The following is a 23,784-nucleotide window of genomic DNA, read 5'->3' as shown; positions in this document are numbered from 1 at the left end:
GCGTGGTACGGGCTTCGTAATCCAAGTTTTTAAATCCCTAATACATGCTTCGGTGAGTTTTTCACCCACTTTTCCCGGTCCCTTTGCCTAACAACGGTGCGCACCCGGGGCAGGGCAAAAAGGTTATTTCAGGTATAAGGACAGAGTGGCCGAACATGATTATGCAATTTTTATCATTGCACCTTATGCCCCGTAATAACCTAGCTCGAGCAGCGGAGTGAAATACGGTGAGCCGATCCTCCGTCACGTCGTTTCGTTGGTGACGCAGGCTTTCACATACACGTGCGTGTTATACCCACACGCGCGGTGCGTGAGAGCGCCTTCGCGTCAACGTACACAAGTAATATTCGCGCTGTAGGATATTCGAAGGCGAAACGAAGGACTCTGCCAACTCCGCGATAGAGGACAGGGGGTGTTACATAGGTAGGTCGAGTACATACTATACATAGGGCTATAAGGGCGGCACGCGGTGAGCGAAGAAGGCGGCTCGACGAAGCAGCGACCGCCACTCACTCTCATACCCCTGGCATTGACGGAGGCCTTGCGGCGCGAACACGGCGCAAGAATCTGTGCGAAGAAGAGGCCCCGGACTACGCGGATGAATTAATGGCTGGCATGAATCCCCGACTGTTGGTTCTTCTCCTTTTTTCCCCTCCCCTCACCGCCCCGCCGCGCCCGATACCGACCAACTCTCAGCTATCCCATTAACCGCGGTTCTGGCCCGTAGCGAAGCGGCTGACCATGCATGCACAGGCCCTCGTCGCAACTCCTTGAAAAGTCCTCGAGGAGCTCTTGTCGTTTTCCTTTTTCCTCTCCTTCTGTTTCTTTTCATTTTAATTTCCGATTTTAACCACCCTAATGACCGACGACAATCGAATCGAAATCTCCCCCGGTAACGACCGCAAATTTGATCGACGACGGCTTCTCGTTCGGTTCGTTCGGTTCGTTCGAGTATCGGTTGAACGGGGTATAACGGAAAGATTGGGTTGCCGGCTCTCGGGGTAGCCATGATTCTTTGATTACAGTTCGGCAGGTACCCGGCTCGAGTTTCCCGGGTCCTCCGGTCTACCTATTCGCCCCGAGTCGGGAGCTGCGGCTCTCCACCCTCCTACGAAAATATTAATCCAGGACTCGGTCGAGGGTGTCTTTCGAGTACCTGCTGCAGTCTTTCGAATATACATAATAAACACCACGGGGGCACGGCAAACGTTAATGCATGCAGGGTGGCGAAGAAGCCGATGATCAAGGTGCAGTTTCTCGCGGCTGAGAGGGGAAGGGAGGGCGTGTATGTAAAGACATGTGTGTGTATATATATATATATATATATATATGTGCAGAGAGAGAGTAAGAGAGAGAGAAGCGGATTGAAAGGAGGCGGACGGGGACCGCGAACAATATTGATTTAGGCGACGGGAGAGTGGTCAAATAATAGCGTTTATACTGCACTCCGGCGCACGCTGGCTCGTCATCCGTGGCGTTTAGCGTATCCTCGTGACGCGAAGTTTGGGCAGTGCACGCACGGAGACGAGGAGAGGATACTCCGCGAGGGTGAGTCGACGCGCGTGTGTGTGCACTGCGAGGGGCTATTCACTCCCGAGTATACTCGCTTCTCGACCACCTTATTTAACTTGATTTGCCTATCTGTCCAAAGACTTGCCGACACTCGTCGGCGACGAGTAGTTAAGAAGCGAGTACACTCAAGAGCGAATAACCCCTCGATGCACTGTCTCACGCGCTGATCGTAACTGTAATTATTCACGTCGACTCGCAAATGGAGTGCATTTTCCAGGCCTCGAGCACGTCGCGTTCCTAGCTCTCCTCCACCTCGTCCGCCACAGCTGTGTGCAGTCGCACGCCGTTGGGAGCGACCTGGCCTGATTGTAATCGTTCCCGCGGTAATTACGCCAGGCGTCACCGGCTGCCCGAAATGGCACCGTTAAAAATTTCGCCCGGAGCCGGAGAGAAAAGGGAGGCGACCCGATATACCGGGGTGCCAGAAAAATTACGTGCTTACTGCAACTGTTCGAGGAGAAAAAGCAAGCGTGTTGCACGAGTCACGATCCGACAGCCTGCAGGAATCGAGTTTCCCTGTGCTAAAAATACATCCGAGTCAGCGGCACGTACACAGCCGAATTTATATACCAAGTTTCTAAAACTGACGCTTTTTTAATTAATTCTAAATTAGACCTGCACCCTATAATAATCCACCCCGCGAGGTTTGCCTCGCAATTTCATTTCGCGCTGCTGCACAAGGGTCTTGTCGCACCTCGCGGAATCCCCATCGCTGTAATTGAAATGTATACATAATTTTTTTTTTCAACCGCGCAGCGGTATTTGCTCATTTCTTTATCTACCTTTTCGTCGTTATGAACAGAGAACGCGAGTCGCGGAGTCAGATCCAACAACGAATGCGGTGCGGGGATACGATAAGGAGCGTCGGAGAACTTTGCGTGCACGGGTATGATATATTCGAGTCGGTGACTATACGTATGCCTGGCTTTGCATACCGCTGCGTATAACGAAATTTATTCCAGGTATTACCTGGCTTTCGCGCTTCGCGTACAAAACAATTTTCAATCTCCGATCATGCGAGAGCTGGGTGTTATAGGTGATCGATGGGAGGCATCTGCCGAGTGGAATAAAGGCGACACGTTCCACGGCACGCCATATTATCGTACCTCAACCCAAAATGACGCACTAAAATATGCACTCAACATCGCGATGCATCGCAATTGTTTCACCTTTCTTAAATTCTGCAGTTTTTTCGCACTCTCCGTTCTCGAACCTGTTATACAAAATGCTTTCAACTCGGCCGCCCTTGCATTACTTTGCCTGTACAGCCGTATGCGCGGATGGAGCCCCCGGTAAAGCACCGATAAAAATATACCTTGACGCGGTGATTCATTAGGCGCGGCTATGATAGATGTTATATACGCTAACCTCGCGTGATCGATGGTTCTCAATTGCAACATAAATCACTGTACTAGTTTACGAATACATCTCGTAGAGGTATGTGTAATTATACGCGTATGCGTACAGGTAACGCATACAATATGCAGGGTACACGCGTGTATGCCTGTGTATGGAAATTAACCTGGTGCAGAATCGCCTTTCTTCCAATTTCTCGTCAAAGAACTCTCCGGACTCGTGAGCTTGGTCGTTGTGTATCCAAACGAATTCAGCCAGTTGCTCCGATACACCGTAAAACTCGTAATCGCTCGCTAATCGCGTTGTCCGCACACCGATTAACCGAAAATGCAGATGCGTTTCGCAACAGAAATTTTTACATCCGCGGCGTGTAGAGAGTGAGTCGAATTATAGATAGAACGTAAATTGGAACGAGACGACGAAAAAAGTGGAACGTCTAGTGAGACGAGGAAAAGAAAACAGCGTCATTATGTATACACGCACAGATGCAATTAAAATTGTTTATCGAAAATATGTTTGTTGGGTAAATCCCGCGACAACGGGTATAGCTAATATTACACCGACGTCACCAGATTACGTTGCGATTTCTTGCTAAGCACCTGTCTGCCAGCCCGTGTATATATCAACCGCCAAAGCTCCTTGGCGGCGAGTAAAGCTCGAGCGACGTTGACAGGTGGCCAGGGGTAAAGTTCTACGTGTTTCCGAAGCGCATTTTATTTTTACAATGACGAAATATCGCCGATCCGCAGACCGCGAATAGATTTATTACTACGTGAGCGCGCGCGGCTTACATACATACGTAAACGCGCAGGTACAACGGTTCGTGAAGAATAATAGTCTATCGAATACGTCGCGGATCGTTAAGCAAGAGCGTTATCTGTACGTTCAGGAGCTGAAAGTCACGAGCGGATTACATCCCGTTAGCCACATCGCAATTATACCTATATGTGTATCGTTCGTGCAAACCTGCTCGCCGGGAGATGATACAAAGTTCCGGTGAAACTGAAATTATTCGACGAACGAGGATGGGGGAAAATAGACGGGTTGGCCGGCCGATACAACGGAATTGAACCTAGGTTGATTTTATTCAAGGATTATACGATATTCCGCAAAACTATTTCTAGCTTCTCCCCGCGATCGGCGATGCAGTAAGAGCAAAAATCTAATTTCGCGAATATCCAATTTCCCGTATTTGCACGTTCCTGCGTACTTATGGCGGCGGACGGGATGAACCAGCCTCGACGGGCGAGGGGACCAGACTCTAGAGCGATTTCGAGTCTGAGTCCCCGGTCGCCATAAGGCCTCGTAATCTCCTATTACACTTCATGGTTTCTTTCAGAGAAAATCCATTTAGCACGCCGGTTCGTACGCCAGCCAGCAGTGTCCCCTTTCACGTAGCTGTAGCTGCTGCTGCTGCTGTCGCTGTCGCTTGCAGAGATTTCCACCACAGTCGAAGCAGCTCGTTATATAAAATCATCGAGCATGCACGTGAAGCCTGCCGAGGCACGGGTGTGCGCGCGATATTCATAGGAGGTTGCGTGTGCATGGGGGAGCACGATGCGAGCCGGTCCTGTGCCGGACGCAAATACGCAAGGTACACAGAACCGTCATGCGCCGACCAAGTGGGGTTCTAATATCGCACCGAGTCCTTTGTCTCATCGTCGTCGGTACGACCGTCGTCGACCCACACACGCCTCAACCAGACAACCACAACCACGACGACAACCACCACCACCACCACCACCACTCTTCGCCAAAGTTCATTTCGTTCACGGACATGGACAAAAGATCTCTCGGCGATGTCTGTTTGCCTGCTCCGGCGCTACACAAAAGGGTATACAAAGCCGATTTATCGCTCGATTAGCCCCGATCCAGAGACGAAAGATCGGCTCTGAATTTCGAGAGAAGACGAAGCCGTTGTATCTCGATCAATACACACGTACCGATACGTTGTACGGTGGTGTATGAATATCGGTGTATATTGGCGTGATTCGCAACGGAAACGCGAAATCGGTCTTGATGGAAAGTCGTCCGTCATCGAACAACCGAGGCTTTTGTGCCTTATGCATAGCTACGCTATCTCGGTGTACGGAGTGAAACGTGAGTAGAAACGCCGAGTTACACTCGTGCGGGAATCGAGCACAGGTGCCGCGGAGTACACCATAGAACCTATGATTACCAAATGATATAGTGGCCATGGCAAATGAGCCGTAACACTGAGCCCGCATCGCTTCTTCTCGAACACACGCGTAACGCCGCGGCTTGCACGATAACGTACCTATGTACATCTTCTATCCGAGCCTGCCTGACATATGCGGCATACGCACACGCTCAAGATTAGTAGGTATAATATATGGAGAAAAAGGGACGACGCGATACGAAATTACGAGCAATGTCATTTACATACATGTTTCGTTGAGAAACTTGGTTTTCTTCTCATTTTTCTCAACGCCGCCGGTGGATCGCCTCTCTGTTGAATTGAATGAATTCAGCCGTCGGTAATCGAGGCGTCGATACCGCTGTAAACGCGAATCGAAACGGACGGGAGATTGGGAAGAGCCAATTTGCTTTTCTCGTCACCCGAAATTGACGGCTGCGCGAGAATTTTGCATCGTGTACATATTTTACGTGCGCAGGGATGTGAGGCGAGAGGAAAGCCGATTAAAAACAGCAGGGCAAGAGATTGATCGATCCGAAAGATGACGTTTGAGTCGAAGCTGAGGTACCTACGTGATGGGAATTGGCAATGATTACAAAACTTCCATCGTCTCGCGCGTTCACCCGCGAGCTCACTCGCGTTTTCTCTCTGTCTCTATCGCACATTGATCCCTCTTTCTCTGACGTAATTTCCTCGTTCACCGTTCGCACCGATGACTGAATTCTTACGCGTATAACGCGAGGTGGCGTATATTGTCTCTCGCGGAGCGGGAGGTAATAGTAGAGAGGATGAAAGAGGAAGAAGACCGAGCGCCAGAGACAGAGAGAGAGAAAGAGAGAGTGCGCGCAAAGGCACCGCGGGATAAAAGGGAAAACTCGACTCGCGACAGCTGTTAGCATTCGTTGCGCGGTTCAGTTTCAATTCCAGTCTCAGTCTCGGACTCGGTCTCAGTTTCAGTTTCAGTTTCAGTTTCAGTCTCGTCTCTGTACGCACTAGACAGGCTTTCCCCATGCCACGATGTCGGATTCGAGATCCGTCCTCCTATATTTCTCCCGCATATGCGATGCAGGATCCGTGTGTGCAAAGTGCGCGAACCGAGCACAGTTGACGAATCGCGAAACCTGATCGAAGATAATAATTAACGAGCCGGATCGCGAGTCCAGTTATACCTACTCGTTTCGAACCATAACTGGCGTAACTGCGCGGAAGCGACGCGAGGCGTTCTAAATTATAAGAAAAAATGCAGAAAGCTAACAGACAAGGACGTCGCTGTCACACGGCTGTGAGGACGAGTGGCCGAACTTTGAACTTCGTTCCCAATATTCCAATTTAACGAATTGCTGCGGAGGAGAGATCAGATATCCGTTGAGATAGGAGCTCACATGGCAATTCCAGGCACGACGACGGCTGGTGCATGTGTGCCGATCGTTTTTCGGTATCCGGTTGCTGCCGCGATCGCCGATTAAATTCAGATTTTCCTACAGGGCCGATACCTTGTACATAGCTATGTACAGACCTGTAAAGGCAGTCCGCGTGCTGCATGGAACCCAGAGGAGACAGCGACCGTAACTTGTGCTGCCGCCTGGCGTGATTCAAATTGCCGATCGTCGCGATGGGATTCGGTGATAGCAATATTCGCGAGATTATTAATTACATCGATCACGTATACTATAATTATACAGCTGCTTTTTTTGATTACGATTGCTTCAGGCTTCGTCGAATGCCTATCTCGCAGAGTCACCTAGCGTTTAACGCACTCGCTGCCCACGAACGTCGCACACCTATTGTCATAGGTCGACAACGTGAACGCGAATGACTAACGCGCAATATATTCGAATTTATAATCAGCAAAATTGACTGGAGAGATTAGCGGTTGTTCCAAACTCCTACGCTCGCCTTGCGGATAATAATGCGCACACACACATGCGTGTACAGAGGCATAGATGTGCTGGCGAGTCTCTATCGCGCGTAGCCCAGGCAACAAGGTCGCCTATACTTCACGGCCGCGTCGTGCTGCACCTTAATTCATTTATTTATCTATTTACCTTTTCTTTTAATCTCTCTTCGTTTATTTTCGTTTTCTTTTTTTTTCTCCAATTCATCGTTCCGATGCGATCTCTGGTTTCGAACGCTCATCAATCAACCGTTGGTTAAATTTACGATGCGGTGCGCAGCAGCGGCGGCAGCAGCAGCAGAGTAACAGTCAGCCTGCGTGTACAATTTGAATTCACCGCACGACGAGAAATCTGTGACGATGCCGTAAACAGGCACATACGTATGTTATATACGAAAGCGTAATGACCGGCAGACGCGGAGATTTCTGCCTAAAGGATGACTCAAGATTTCTCCATTCGCGATATATACGTCTCTATACATGTATAATCAATATAATTTGAAACGAAGTATTCATTCGAATGAATATTTTGCGCGTATATCCACAATTCGTTCGCTACCCAGATTTCGCAATTTACGGATTTTCTCGGAATAGCCGTTGTAGACAGCGGCGGCGGTATAAGCGCACATCGTACACGGCAAAGTATAAAGTTACCTCATTCCGCGTATACATGTATACTTACACGCGTGGGCGAGCAATTGCAAAGGTTATTCTCGATCGGGCAGCCCCGCAATCAATCACGATTTGATTGGCCCGATTGGATCGGGCCGTTGGATCGACGGTATGATTCGGTCTTGCGAACGCTGTAATACTACAGATCCTGCAGTCGTTGCAGCTATACGTGGATGTGTATAGGTACACGAGCAGTGTACGTGCACCATTGCAGAATTGCACGTCTTGCAGTCGTTTTGCTGGAAGAGTGCAATGCAGCTCCCTCTTGCCCAATCCGTACACACCCATCAGGGATTATATACACCTCCGTTTATTTGCTTTCTCTCTCTCTCTCTCTCTCTCTCGTATTTTATCGTTTTCACGTGGAATAATCGACGATTCGCGGCACGATTTCTCATCGACGTTGACGTTACCGGTTGTGAGTGCAGCCTAACGGTCTTGAACCAGCCCGTCGCTACATATCGAGGCGGACGAGAATCGAGCGGCGCGGCGGCGTGCACTTACTATATCCGACCTGCGCCACGTACGGCACATCCGGCCATTTCGTTTTAATCGTCGCAATTTCAAGGAAATTCAGCTGCCTCTCGTCAGCGCGTGAACCAAGCGTATAGGAGATATCTCTACGTACGTGAAAAAGGGAAGTATTTTTATTTTTGGCAAAACTGCGTCGTTTCGGAATGCGATGCGACGCCATTGCCGCTCCCGGATCGTCGCTATAACGTTCTTGCCACTACTCGGAGGAGAGTAGATGCGACGTCTCAGCGCAGCCGAGTTCGTAACTCGCAGCATAAACTCGTAGATTCTCGAAATCAACCCACTTTATCTGCACGACGTACTTAACCGGCGTAGCCTCCAACCTTCCACCCAGCACGCAACCGGCTCTCATTTCGTAAGAGCTAGTAGTAGTAGTATTAGTAGTAGTAGTAGCAGTAGCAGTAGTAGTAGTGGTCGTGTTCGTCGTCGTTTCGTGTGCCGTCGCGTCGCGTCGGACTGGCGAGATTAATAGAAAGAGAAAAAGAAGAAGAGGAAGAAATTGTCATCCCGTGTTCACTCGTCCCCGAGCATTACGTGTCGCGGACTGCACGCTGAACGAGACTTTGAAGTGTCTCTGAACCCGTGAAGCTCGAGGTAGGGCTTTCGGGGCGTGCGAACCTGCGACGAACGAAAAGGGGGAGTCGAGACGAGCAGACGGGTAAAACGAGCCCCGTATGAAAAACGTCCTTCCCTGCGCAGCTTCCAAAGCTTGGCCGCGACGGCGTAAGGCGATGCAGTGGACCAAGAAAGGCGAGGAGCGCCGGGATAGTTGGCAAGATTTCAAGGGTGAGGTGAGCCGATGCGTGACGAATAATAGGTAGGTAGGTACGCGTGTAACGCGGTGGTGCATCAGGTTGGTCGCGGGGTACGAGAATAGAAGAAGAACAGGGCAGTCACTCGGGCATCCGTCAGCCTCCGTTAAGTAGACGGATAGCCCGTCCGATTCTAATCGTCGTCGTCGACACACGGATTTCTCGGTTCGCCAGCCGATGATTTAAAATTACCCAGAGTGGGCGAGTGGGGGGAAAAATAGACGGCGGGACAAGGGACGAGGTACGCGTAGTGTAGTACGTCGTGGAGTGAGTGGAGGCGACGCGATAGTACGATCAGCTGAGCGCGGCGTTGTTGATAAAGTATTGCCTCTCGTTGCGCGAGGCGAGGCGAGGCGATGGGTGTTGCTTCTTGCTTATTCACGAACTTCAAAGGAGAGAATACGTATACGCGAGCTGCGAGAGATGTGGAAAACTTTTTACGTCGTCGACATTTTTATCCATCCTATGGTATTCGCACGGATATTCCGCCACGCAGGCCCAACCATTACAAAAAAAAAAAAAAAAAAAGGCGACAGGTATGCCGTCTGTAGTGGATGTAGAAGATCCTGCACTGTCCTGCGATCCCGCCATGCAGAGGTGCACGGGTGTACGTATAGTAATAATAAAAATTGAACGGCCCTGCCGAGGTGAACGAATTCTCCGGCGTAGCGTGCAGACGAGCGACGTGTTCCTCGGCTAAAATTGCTTCTTGGAAAATGGTCGAAGGGGGAGAGAGATCTCTCGAGGAAAGGAAATGAAAACGACTTTTCCTAGATCGGGGATACGGAAGGAAGACATGGCAGCGTGGTCGACATGTTATATCGAGATGAAACTTTTGTTCCCGGCGCGATAAGCCGCGTCTACGTGACCCGAGAAATACACACGTACCCACCTATACCTATACACAACAATTCGGAAGTTGGTAGAGGAGAAATTTTCCCCGAATCAAACATCGATTCGGTCAGCGAACTAGCTTTCAGTCATGCACAACCTCGACTGCAGCTACCCTTTAGGACTAACTCATCAAAATGCCATTCCATTACGCAACGATCGTCGTTCTCCTCCGCCTGCAGGAGTACCGAGTCGGAACGAGCTCGACCGGGTTGCGCTCGCAGGACATGTTACATGTACAATTACGGCGCGTCGGCCGCGCGGGGACAAAACATTTACGGGTCACTTATTCAGCTGGCGCCTCGTGTACCATTCTCAGTAAACATTGGGAGTATACGGGAGGTGCGTATGTGTGCATAGAGATAAAGAGAGGGAGAGAGAAAGAGACGTATACATGGATGGAGAAAAGGAGAGAGATAGAGAGAGAGAGACAGAGCTGACAGGGAGAGGTTGAGTACCATAAGTGTATTTGAGATTGCTCACGCTGACGTCACGACGCCGATCGCACGATAACCGTGTCAGAAAGTTTCCGTCTCTCTCTCTCTCTTTCCGTCTCTCTTTTTAGGCGAAAAAAATACCTCTTCGCTGAATTGGTGGACACGTCGCGCGGGGTGACACAATCGGCGAAGCACGGCGAGTATATCGGCGATCGCATGCATAGGCAATTTTCGAGAGGAAGTCAGCCGGCTAGAGCGCGACCCGCGGCTTATCGCGATATGGAAATACGCATCGCGCGTTATACCTTCGCATGTAGATTTTGTTTGTTATCCGCTGGTTTTAATATACGCACGGTGTCGGAGCTTTCCGTTCGTCGGTTTGCCACGATATTCGCGCGCATTGATCGTAAACGATTACAAAATTCCGTACGGCGAAAGAAATTTCGTTTGTTTCGTTTGTTATGAAAAAAAAAAAAAAAAATTAAACAAGGACACAGCCGACCGTTGGACGCGATAAACCAACTTCCGTGGCTGTAACACGAGGACAAACGCGAGAGTCTCGTTCTCCGGCGTGTATATTTTTACCGCGTGCGCAGCGATAAGACGGCGCGCGTTTGACTCGTGCCCTGACAATTCGAACAACGACACGGAGAGATCAGATTATATCAGTTGCCGAAACGATCGCAACCTCTGTAGGTAGATTAGCCTCCTAGCTCTACTCAATCTCTCGCGAATTTCCCAATGAACCTGCAGCTGAAAGCAATCGCGGAATGAAATCTCTATGAGCGAACGGCCGTGGCTTCGACAAAGACGACAGCGACGCCATCGAAACACAGACACATCCCAGCCATATCGCGCGATGCTGCAGCGACGGCTTGTAATTCGATTTTCCTCCGCGCTTATTCGTTAACGAGGTGAAGTCGGGACGAATTGAACCGTAGAGCAGTGATTGCGTTCCCAGGTCGGTTCGACGGTTCGTTCGAATGACAGAGATGAATTTTGCCTTTTGGGCGTCGACGCAACTGCACAGTTTCCACGGGGTTTCCCATTCCTCTATTTCGGCCAGACTGCAGATGAGGGTCCGCGTCCACGGTCATTACGTAGGCTGGCACGACGGACACGCAGGCTGCAGCTACGCTATATCGCGAGGGTAAGAGCTGGTAACTCCACGTTGCTGACAATGGACTTTCCTCGTAATGACTACACTCGAGCCGTCCTCCCTCCCTGCAGTCCGTCTGCCGGTGCAGCTACGCTCCGCGTCGTCCGTGACCGGACGTGCAGTCCTCGGGTGTTTATTTTTATTTTTCAAATTACTCGCGAGAACTCTCGAGCAGCAAAGAACGAACAGAGATAGTAGTACGGTCGAGCTGCGGTCGCGGAGGAGTAGAAAGAAAGAAAGAAAGGAAGACGCTTCGTGGGTGACGCTCTCGACGTCTGACCCTAAAAGGGTCAAAGGTTTCCTACGGACTTTTGATTCGTTGGAAATGGTTCGCGGCGGCGCTGGCGCGAGGAAGAAGATAAAGATGAAGGGAAAGAAGGAACAACGGCGAAACACCAAGGGTCTCGAGAAATCATTGGCATCCTTTTGGCACGGCTCGGTGGTTCTTTCAAAGAACCTCGTCTCGGGGATCTCGACGGACCACTCGACGGATTAAATTCGTTTCTCCGTCTCTCTCCGCGGTCTCCCGTATACAGCCGTCGCCAACTCGGCGACGACGAGAAGACGAAATCGCAGAGACGCTCGCCCGCTGCCTCGCTCGGCGGCGGCCCGGGTTTGTGTTTGTTTCAATTTGCTTTTACGATATACACAGCTGTTAATTTTAATTACCGCCAACTGGGCGCGGACCGCGCCCAACTAGAGCCGGCAGCTAAGCGCTCTCACGTGTACGCCGAGGTGATTAGGTCCGGCTTTTCCCGCCGTCCGTCCGGATAAAAGTCGCATATTTCTCTATCTCTGCGACGCAGAACGGCGATCAGTGTCCTTACAGCAGTTCATAGACGGATGCACGGGTAAAATAGACATTGGCGCAGCGTTAGGGAGGCACTTGGGACGCACCCCGGACCCGACGGAAGTTCTTGGCTCCCGGCCTGGCCACAAATTAATGAGAACCACCACCCGAATAGAGCCTCCCCCCCCCCCCCCCCCCTCGTCGCTCTCCCTCGCAGCGTCCTCTTCCTGCACCAGCTCGCATACACATATAAGTATGTATATATCTCGCGTTTGCAATTCCGGTTGTAATCTATGCGCGCATGTATGTATGTAACGACGCGGCGTCGTTAGCGAACGGGTTAGAGTTCCACTTCGCGTCGCCTGTACTTACGTAAACAGCCAAGTCGTTCCCCGCTTTCTAGGCGTAGGTCTTCAGCTGACGCAGAGGTTTGCCCGGTAATGAGTGACGAGGGGGGAAGCGGAGGGGCTTGGGTATTAGTAGCGGCAGCAGGGACGCCGGCATAAAGGCTTCGCCTGCGCTATTTTCACAAATAAATTGACGCCCGCCGGACGTGACGTATTATGGAGCGCGAGGAGGGTATCCAGCGGTAGAGTGTGAGAGCCGGGCGAGTGACAGAGTGAGAAATAATGGGGGGAAATTGGCTGGCGAGAGAGAGAAACAGAGAGAGAGAGAGAGAGAGAGAGAGATATAAAAGAGAGAGGGTGATGGATAGAACGGAGAGCCGGGCGCGTATTTTCCTATCGACTTTAATGAAGGCATTCATTCTGCCACCCCGGCCGAGCTGCGTCCCCGTTTATACGGGGTGGGCTCGAATCGTTGGCTCCATATACCCACCGGCGGCGACTCGTTGCGAATAGATCTGCCGTTCGGTGTGGCGGAGAACCGGAGGACCGGAGGCCGAAGGGAGAAGAGAGGAAGCGGCCCGCTCATACCTGTCCGGAATAAATTGAGTTATGAAAAGTCGCGAAGAGTGGAATAATTCTTCGACACGTTCCCGCGCTGCTGCTCCTAGTTTTCGTATTCGAAGCCCGTCGCTCGGTAGCGCCGGCGTGAGGATCAAGGATAGAGAATCGACCGCACCGAAATGATAATTGCGCTTCTTCTCCTCGACGATTACACCGACAGGCACCGGGCTAGAATACGGCATGCATGCGTAATTATTATACCACCCAAGGAGGAATCGCGGAGAGATGCCCAAAACCGCGTTCCCTTTATCGTCGTCCATGCACTCGCGTCGTATTCCAGCAGGTGTTTAAAGCCGAGGTCTTTCCATCTTATTCTCATCGCGGCTCGAACGAGGTGGATTAATAGATATATATACATCATATGCATGGTATCATCATCGCCGCGGATGCTGCGACGACTGTCCGCGTTTATGCGGCGCGGCGATATCACCTACCTACCTGCGTAATTGGTCAAGGCTGGCCGATGCGACGACGCCGAGGCTCGGATCGGAGAAGAGAACGCGGCGGGGGCGGATGTATTCTCGATTCACGATCAAGGACAGACTTCCTTCCTGCCTGCCATTACGGGACCGAGTCGCGTTCAACGTATTATATATGTAGGTACCTACGTTTCGCAGCCAGGCAGCGGGGAGAAACAGGTTGGACTCCACTCCGCCTCGCCCCGCTTCGCCTCGCCTCGCCTACATCACAAATCTCACTTTCCGAGCGAGTTGTGTGTGCGTCGGGCGGAAGGGGAATCCCCCCGTCCGCATTAAAGGCGAACGCTCCGGACGAGCCGAGACACTCGGGCGCGGGCGCCTCCGACGCGTGGACGGACTCGCTGCCTCTCCTCCCCGCCGTCCTCGCGTCCACCGCGCTCTCGCTCTCGCTCTTTCCGCCGACGCGCGTCAAACACGTTGTTGGCCCGACGTTCAAAAGGGCTCTGACGCTGCGAAGACCAGCTGTTCGCGATGCGTCGGAATTCGGCGAAAGTTTCGCAAATTGTCGTTAAAGAGTTTTCGGCGGCACGACACCTCGATCTCAACGAAGAAGGACATTCTCGTCAATCCCGAATACAGTTTTCATCGAACTTTGTAAGCGCAACGGTGTCCGCCGCTCAAGGCCGACGATTGCACGGGAATCGCAGAAAGGAGAGTTGGGACCCGTCAGACCTTTCGTTATAATCAACCGCTCAGGTTGGATCGACACGTCGCCCGCCTTCCTAAAATACGGCAATAAAGATCAGTCGCGTTTGGAATTCGTCAATTTTGAAAACTTGGACGGAAAGTGCAGCAGAAATATCGACCCGTTACAGAGCGTACGATACATCAAGAGGAAAGCAACCTGCGAGTCGATCCATCTTCCTCTGGTCAGCAATTGTGTTCCAATTTCGTTGAGTCTGCCGAACAACGAATGCTTGGTTCTCGCAGGCCTCTCTCTGCCCTCGGCATTATACAGCACGAGGCTTTCGCGTGTTTCTACGAAACCACGACGTGTCGCACACGCGCAGCTGGGATACCTGCCCGGGTAAGGAAACAACCTGCGTGTCTATTTTCGCGGTGCGAGTCATCTTGCAGCGCCCGCCAGCTCTGGGAAAAAGCGGAAATGATTCAAGGGAGCTGCGGCTGTGCGGCGCAGCACAGGAAAGGTGGTTTAACCTGCATTCGCTGACTTGATTGTTTTCTTGTAGCTCGAGCGGCGAGCGCAAGGGAGGGGGGCTCAATTAAAATTTTATTCAAAGTTGATTAAAAACGGTAGGTATAATATTACAGGCGTACCGTTATTACATCGCTGCGGTATAAAATGATCACTTTTGCCAAAGAAAGTTAAGTGAGGTTGGTTTGGGCATCTACCGTAATAATTCTTGGGAATATTTATTCACGGTTCGCGTAAATTGAAAGCTGCGGGAGCGAAGATCATAATTGCACAATATTCCCGTCCTACGTCGACGGAGGAGAGAGACGGAGCAGCATGGAAGACGCAAGGCGCATTCGTCCTCGTCGTTGGACCTCTTCGACTCGGGATTCAATAAACGTCGCTGGCTCGGAGATAGAAAGATAGGGATCGGAGAGCCTCGCTCATCCCGTACGTTCTTCGGCTCGCTGTAGGCGCTTCGTGATAGAAATAATGAAACAGCATCTCCGACATATTTTGTCATTCCTTCTCCGTAACCTTCTCGGACGATACGACCGTACATTTCAGCCGAACCACGTATACCTAGATTAGCGCAGAAGACCCCGTGCGACGTGTCAAAATTATGACGAGTTTGGAAAATGCGGCAGCGTTCTCATTCCGGATCGCACGAGGCGCTGCACGATGCGTGATTCATGCCCAGCAGCCTCGGTGCTTCTTATCCGGAGACCGTGAGAGGTTGACCGAAGAACGCTTATCGCGGAACGGAAGCTGTGGACTCTGAAACCGGCAAAGGGAGACCCGGCCACTTCCTCGCTGCTCGAGCTAGGTTATTTCAATTCTCATTTCATTCGCGTGATTCCGCGACAGGCTGCCGGCGAAAATCAACCACATGTGAAAATCAAAAACTCCTCCGAGGAGAGTGCAGACCGCCGGTCTTGTATAATTAGCGAGGCACGAATTGCCTTGCGGTGTTATCCACTTCGAGTAACGTCAACGGGAGTCCTCGATTGACGCGAGTCAACTGCTAACTGCTCAATGACGTCCGAGAAGAGACGTGAGGGGTTTCGAAGCTGGATCCGTGATCGAGTCACGGCTGCCTCGGGCTCTTATCGAGAAATGCTTACAGATTAGGGACGAAAACGAGTAGTCATTCGTTACGCGAGTATACAAGGTATACCTTTCCCCGGTGGAAGAGATTAGTCGGTATATAGGTAATACAATTACACGCCGTCCAGGTTATCGGCTAGAAAAAAACATTCGGCTGTCCGAGCTCGCTCGATAAGTTTTATCTGCCCGGTTCTCGTGTCTGTCTTCGCAGCATCCTACTCTGAGCTCTGCAGCTCGTGAGAATCGGCCTCGCCGCGACGGTAGTTGAACAGAGATTATTAAGCTCCCGGTCTTAAATATCCACGCACGGAGAGGCGTTGTCGAAAATCGTCGGATGGTTCGATCGAGATTCCGAAAGAGCCAGGACGTCGCGCGGTTGATGATCGTACAAACAACTCTTACAGGTCGCTGACATAGCTGGCCAGCAGCGAAGAGACTTGGTCGCAGGATGTAAAGCCTTTCGGAATTCATTTAAATTCGCGGACAAGCATTACAGGTACGAATAGCTGATGGTGCTGCTGGTTTCGCTTCCACCTCTCAACAAATTATCATTTTTACTTTCAAACGGTCCGACATGCCGCGTAGATTCGCGCAGCATTTTCACGAGAGTGAAGAATAAAAGAGAGATTGATTGATTGAATGTATTGTTAAGGCTACGGGGTGCAACCCTGTACAGCCCTGAAAAAATATAGGACAGCAAGAGAAATATCAGAGAGAGGGAGAGAGAGAGAAAAAGAAACGTTACCGGCTTACTCTAAAATTGTGGGTATCGATTTGCATGAGGATCGACGGAACGGATACCGTCGTACCCCGCATAATACGCTCGAGAAAACGAGGCAATAAGTGCAGGCTGTTTATATTCTCCGAGCTAGAATTACACCCGGGGCCTCGATCGGGAAAGTTCGTATAATCCGCATGACGCGGACGTTGAGGAGACTCGTCAGCCCAGCGCCCAATTCCGTCGACATCAATTTGAGGATAAAAATAATGTATACCCTAATTAGAAACGGAGTCGATCAAATACGACTCGATCAATACTCGTCGGAGGAATTAAGCCACACGAGTTCAGGCGGCAGGGGAATTGTTACGGGAGCAGCTGAGCGAGCGTACACATACGTACGCGTTCCAGCACCCACCCAGTGATCGGTCGGTGCGTGTTCACGCGCCCTCTCACACAACGAGGAGATAAGGCAGTGGCAGGCATTAACGCGTTATCAGCCAAAGTCACGTCTCGCCTGAAGCGAAGTCGGGGGCCGGCCCGCTGCTCGGTCTGCAGCGACGGAATCGTACGACATGTAGGTAAGGCGACTGTGTATAAGCAGCGTCTTGGTCGACACCGCACGGCCGCACGTTGCTGCGGATGTTGCGTATACCTTGCGTACGAGCATCGTCGTCAAACGAAACTCTTCTCCGTGTTATCCTATCTCCCTCGCCCCCTTCGCCCCCCTAAGGCCAACTGTCTAACGCAGCCCTGCAGCCGTCGCTCCCGCTGACTGACAGATCTCATTCCTCGTTCGATAAGGTAATCCTTCAGCGTGGCTGCGCTGCCGCGTACCTACTTATATGTATAACCAACAGCGACGGATGCGGGGGCACCTTGGCCCTCGCCAGTGTAAAACGTGCACATTGCGAGAAGGAAAATTGCAAAAAGGAAAGGAAAACACGAGGGGCTAAGTAAACAGCGGAGGAGAACGAGATGCAAGCTAGAGACGAGAGATAATGTCTAGAAAAACAAGCCACCTCCGAGGCAGCCCTGGCTGGCTCCATTATGACCCGCTTCTGCCGCGAGGGTCTAACCGCGTTACCACCTTCCTCTCGCCGCGTTATCGAGGCTTAGAGCGTCGATAGTAATCAGTTTCCGTTTGCAGATCCACTTCGCACCGCGTGCACCACTTAAGAGACCGGCGGGCCGGTCTGCCAGGCATTCGTTGCTGTTGAGGTATACGTGTATTTATCACCCGGCGTGGAACCTGCACGGACAGCTTTCGTTCCATTATTATAGCTCTCCGCTCATGCGTATGAATTTCACGCCAAGTGCGCAGCTTATAGCTATGCGTGAATGTTTGCCCGGTGCGGCCATAAAACGGGGGATTAGAGGAGGAAAAACAGAATTCAGCTCTTATCGGTAATGATTGTAGACTTGTGTGAATTCGAGTCTACGTAATAACTGTTACCCCGATCGTTCTGCACTGAGTCATCGTCTACGGGAGGCAATGATACATCCGTCGAGAGGATTTACGAGCGCTTCGCACGGGGAAATAAAAGGCCTGAAAACAGTGGGTGGATATAACTGCGCACGGTCCGCGACGTTATTATACCGCCGAAATGGTTGTAAAAATGTTATTGTTTTCGAACACCGCGTACATACATGTGTATGTATGCATATCTACGCTGCAGCGCTGTTTCGCGACTATAATAAATATACTCGTTGCATTCCGAACAAATATACAATGATAATAAAATTATTCGCGCCCTTTTTTCCCCTTCAATGTATAATACTCGTTCATACATCAGTGTATGTAACGAACTTGCCATATTTTCGCTAAACGCGCGACGCTCGTTCGTTTGAGTCTGGAATAGCGGTGAATTGCGTATAGTTCGGCTCATTTGAACAGGTCCCGCGGTTGTGAAAAAAGGTTCGAAAGAAGAAGAAAAAGTCAAGACCGAGTAGGACCCGAAATAAATGTAGATGTAGCCCGGACGGATCGTTCGTCATTCTTCGACAATATTATACGCACAGAAACTGTGGCATTGTTTTTCTCGCGCGCGAATCGAAGATTAAAGATCGGGGAAATAAAGATTTGCGTCGCTCTTTTTCGCTCGAATATCACGAGGACACAAGTAGTTGCCAATCCAAAAGTATTACCGTCTCCATCATGTAAATTATGACAAGTTTTTGTTCACTTACATAGAACTCCCTAGATTATGCAGATGCGTGTCGAACCAGTGCCGGATCTGTAACAAAAAATAGAAACGAAAAAATGTAGAGGTTAAAAAAGCAACGACCAAATGTATGTAACCAGAGTACCATCTTAAAAAATAAAGCCAAACTTCTTTCAATGTGAAAGCGAACCTCACTCAATCTCTGTACCTACGGACACAAATTTTGAAACGACGCGCGTCCTCATCGATATTGCACGATACTGTGCTACGTCTACGCAGTTTAACTTCGTTCCGGCGAAGGCGTAAAAATTTTACACGCAGTCATGACAACTGCCTCGCATCTTCGCCTTCCGCTCCCACGATCAAGCTTGACGAGCGTCGAGAAAACGTCGGAGGCCGGTTGAATCTCGTCAGCGTCCCTCCGCTCGCGGAGTACTTCCGCTTGTCAAAAATACCTTTGGCTAAAAGCGGGGAGACACACCCTTCACGGTCTGTTACATCGCCGCGGCTGTACCGTTGGGCGTATAAGTGACGACTAGTCTGAATTGAGAATGACTCTGGCGAATCTGTCGACCGTGCACTCGAGGGATCAAAGAGACCCTTGTCAAACTGGGAAAAGATGATTAGAAGGAGAGAGAGCTCTTTGGGAATAAAGGAGAGGAAACAGCGAAGAAACCCGTTCGAGGTTCGTTTTCTCCGTTGAATCGTAAGGAAGGCTCTTTCCTTCCTTCCTTGCGGTGCAACACGAGAGGCACCCGTGCAGGCTACGTCATTCCGGGGCAACGCGACGCGAGGCGGCGGTGAGAACCGCTGAGGTTGGGCGAAGTTAAGCCTCGTCGATGGCTCACGATGCCGGGCCGTTTTTCGAAGCAATTCCCCTGCTAAAAAACGTTCGACCGACTCCCAGGCGCGGCGGAAAGCGAGTCGCCCTGCTACCGAATTGGGAAAAGGGAAGAATAGAAAGCGGGATATAAGGTGGGCAGGCACCCCGGCCGATCCAACGTCACGAATGCGAGTAAAAAGATAAAACTGAGAGAGCTCGCGAAAGCGGCAGCACGGGACGACGGTTTTAAGGAATGGTAAGACACAGCGGCCCGATGACGAGGTTATACGGACCGAGCGAAGAAGACCGAGTTATAGTTGCTTCGTTTCTCAACGAGTCCCTCGAGTCGCGAGATAGCGCTTAATTAAACTTCAACTTGCTCGGCGGATGCGAGGATGAGGAGGGAAGGGCGGGGAAGGAGAAAATCGGCGAGCCCGAAAGAAAAGAAAAGGGAAAGATGAAAAGCAGGGAGAAGAGAAAGGCGAGGCCAAGGAACGAAGTCAAATTGAATCGATATACTCGAGGCTTTCCACAAATACTCTGTCGCGCTTAATTCATCGGTTGTCAGATCTGTTCGGTTTGCCGAAACGTATTCCTTTATTTTGCCTCTAGCTTCGTCGTGACGCGGACGGTACGAAAGAAGCACTTTGAATTTCTCACGTTCGAGTGAAGTAGAAATAATTTTTTTTTCAGACCCGATGAGGAGCCGGCTTTCCAGATTCCACTGTAAAAGACGTGCAACGATTCGAGTAAGGGGTGTGCACCTAGTACGTCACAGGCGACATGAAACGGCTGTTTCGCCGTTCGCGCGATAATTCATTCGCGCCGTTATTTTACACACACGAGCATAAATGAATTATCGAGTAAGAGTTGAAGGGGTGAAAAAGTTATCGCCCGGAGCGTCACCGGCTCTCGCGGTGCCCAAAGAAATATTACATCGGCTAATTAACGTAGAAACGGTTGAATGGGATTCGAGCACGGATAGAGAGAGGCCAACAGAATCTTAATGACTTTTAGAGCCGCGCGTAATGACACGGACCGCCTCGCTAAGAATACCCATGCCTAACCTACGTATCTATACATATCTATGTGTGTGTATATATATATATATATGTATATACCCACACACGTATGCCTCATACACGCACACCGGCAGACGGCCAATTCCCAAGGACAAGAATATCTGCAGAGCCGTGAAATTTCATCAGTCAAGGGCTCTCCCCTCCCCCCCCGACTTTTGCTCCTTCGCCGAACACACGTATTCTTTCTTACCCCTCCGGGCGGAACTCCCACGCGGATTAATCATCGGCCGATCGCAGATATTGCGTGCCGCCGCGGCGGAATTCTTTTCTATCCTTTATTACCTTACACTAGGTACCTATTCCGAATCGAGCTACATAAAAATTATTGGCAAACATTGCCCGATTCGACCTACGCGAAATGTATCGTAGGCCGCGTTTGATTTTCCGCAGGATAAATTTTTACGCTCTTGGGAGGTAGTATCGAATCTCCAAGTGCGTAAGAATTAAAGGTTGTACCTCTGGTGGCGGAAAGTTGAGCAGGACGAAGCACCTCGATCTACCTCCACCCACATATATGCAATAGGTATACGCGAGCGCACCTCATTCATGGGGTTCTACCGAGCACACGTCGTTAAAACGCAAAAGCGCGGGGAGAGGATGGCGGTGGAGGGTAAACAAAGGGAATGATTTACGACGTTGACGGCAATAATATTCGAGGGAAGAAAACGTCCTTTATACCTACACAGTACTTACCTACATTCACGGCGCACATGCACCGCATATTTCGTCGTTACGCCGACTCGTACAATTTGCACCGGCGCTGACGAATCGGAAAATTAGGGGGAGAGAAATGCTTGTGTCGCTGTAGAAGCGCGTGCGTTATTATACATGTATATAAGCAAAATTTCCACCCTGACCATGCAAAGCGACGCGTCATTCCCTCGCGGCTCTCCCGTGATAATAACCGCTTTTTCAACCCTCCGGAGCCTCTCAAGTTTCGCGAGCTCTCGCCGGCTCCTCCAGGATTTATACGATATAAGAGTATTTATCGCTCGCGGCGGACATTTCCTCGTCCCTTCTCTTCGTCTTCACCTTATTCCACCAGTTCCATATATTCTCCCATTTTTCCAACGCTTCGTACAGCGCACACCCTATACACAATTTATATATATATATATATATATATATAGTGTATATATAGAGTCTGCGCATTGTGTGTGTCACACACACACACACACACACACACAGATTATATGTATATCGCATAGATACGGAACGCCGGTGGGAATGAAACACAACGAGATTATTCATAATTTACAACGCAAATAGCCTTTCCTAAGCCCCCGGTCACCGTTACTGCGATGCAAGGGCTCTCCGACTGTACAGATAAACACGACGGGGGCGTCCCTCAACCCTCTTGCCGCACCTCGGCAGACTGATTACCTGGTAGCTTGACGTTTTGATACTTTAGTACATCTATCTAGCCGTTATACCTGCCAACCTGTATACGCAGGTGATACGAGCTTTCGACATCGGGAAGAACATTAGCCACACTTTACGATTGCTCCTGCATTGTACATACAGGTATATCGCTGACGTTGACTAATCCGGGTTTCTCGTCGGAAATGCAAATACCCAAATCACGCGTTACGTGATGATAATCTCCCTCTCTAATCGTAGATACTAAACGAGCCGAAGAGTCATTTATTTTTCCTGGGAGTAGGCTATAGCGCGATGGGGGGGGGGGTGGGGAGAGGGGGGAGGGTATCTCGTACATGCCATGTATAAGTCTTAGGAAAGGCAGGTATGCCTTCCTAATAAGCATCAATCAGCGGCAGGAAGGAAAAATAAGAACCGTTCCGCCCGCGGGCAACGCCGTGGCGTCGACTGCAGGGGGTGGGTCTTTCCGTTGATTATCCGTCCGAGTCTAATTGGTTTTTCACGTAGCGCTAAACGCGTCAAAATCCATCCATCGGTCCGGGAAGCTACGCGCGATTCGAGAGAGCAAATGGGAATCGAATGTTTTCGCGCGATCAATATGTACCTACACCCTGCGGAGGGTGGGTAGCGCCGGAATTCCCCCGGTGAATTCGTTACCCGTCAACAACAGACAGCACCCGCTTCTGCCGTCTGCAGGTGTAAGTATATGGATGTACGTATCTACACATATATAACACGTGGGTATAGGTAGGTGCGGCTCTCTCCCGGCATTTGAATTGCAAAAATGTCCGTTGAAACTCGGCGTGTGCACCCCGCCCGAACCAGTCGTCGTGTCACCGTGCCGCTTATACGTAGTATAAGCGTATACCCATGCACGTATTATACCGCTGCAGGGGAAAACCAGTGGATCGACGAATTAACTGCAGAAACGACGAACCAGCCTGCGGACACACAGTTATTCTCCTAATCGAGACGTGCTTTTTCCGCATCAACTTGGCGGCCGGTCACCTTGCCCGATTTTAAGGCTTATTCCAGAACCCCGTGCGCACATATTTAATAGCTCGTTGCAGCCCGCGGTCGGTGCGTGTTGAACGACGTGCCGCATCGCACGGTGATGTGGATTTAGTTACACGAGTTGTAGGCACATATACGTACGTACGCAAACACGTTATACGTACATATGTATAATCACGCGCGACACACGTGCCGCTGTGCCTACCTTTTGCTGTTATATTGACGATAGGCGGGCGGCGGAGCGGCGGAGTTGCCGAGTTGCCGTGGACCGACGAATTTGCAAAACTAATTTTAACGCACGTTCGGTGCAGTCTACAGTCCTTGGCCGAGAACGAAGAAAGATATTGTTATACCGCGTAAAATGATAAACGCAACTTCACTCGCTTCTGTCGCTCTACCTACGCGTACTTATATCAGGCGCATGTCATACGCGTTTCTCTGTCGCGTATCCTCTTCCCGATACACATGCAGCGAGTCACCCGAACTCTCAATCGGTTAGTAAAAAAGTTTTATCGAACGTCAAACTTCCGCGCGAGCGATTCGAGTTTCAGTGAAATCGGAAAATCCACTTGGAATCGACAAGCGTCGATAGCCGGCTCTCTTCCCTCGACGTCGACAAGCTTTTTCGATTCTATAAT

The 23,784-nt window shown here is 50.5% G+C and overlaps 1 protein-coding gene across 1 annotated transcript in view; it reads left to right on the top strand.

The window, feature by feature from the left end:
- Positions 1-23,784, top strand: part of LOC124223386 (uncharacterized) — a 115,584-nt gene that overhangs the window by 37,859 nt on the left and 53,941 nt on the right. The window lies entirely within an intron of this gene.

This window comes from Neodiprion pinetum, chromosome 7 (genome assembly GCF_021155775.2).
Source record: "Neodiprion pinetum isolate iyNeoPine1 chromosome 7, iyNeoPine1.2, whole genome shotgun sequence".
Lineage (NCBI taxonomy): Eukaryota > Metazoa > Arthropoda > Insecta > Hymenoptera > Diprionidae > Neodiprion > Neodiprion pinetum.
This window is presented reverse-complemented; position numbering and strand designations above follow the sequence as displayed.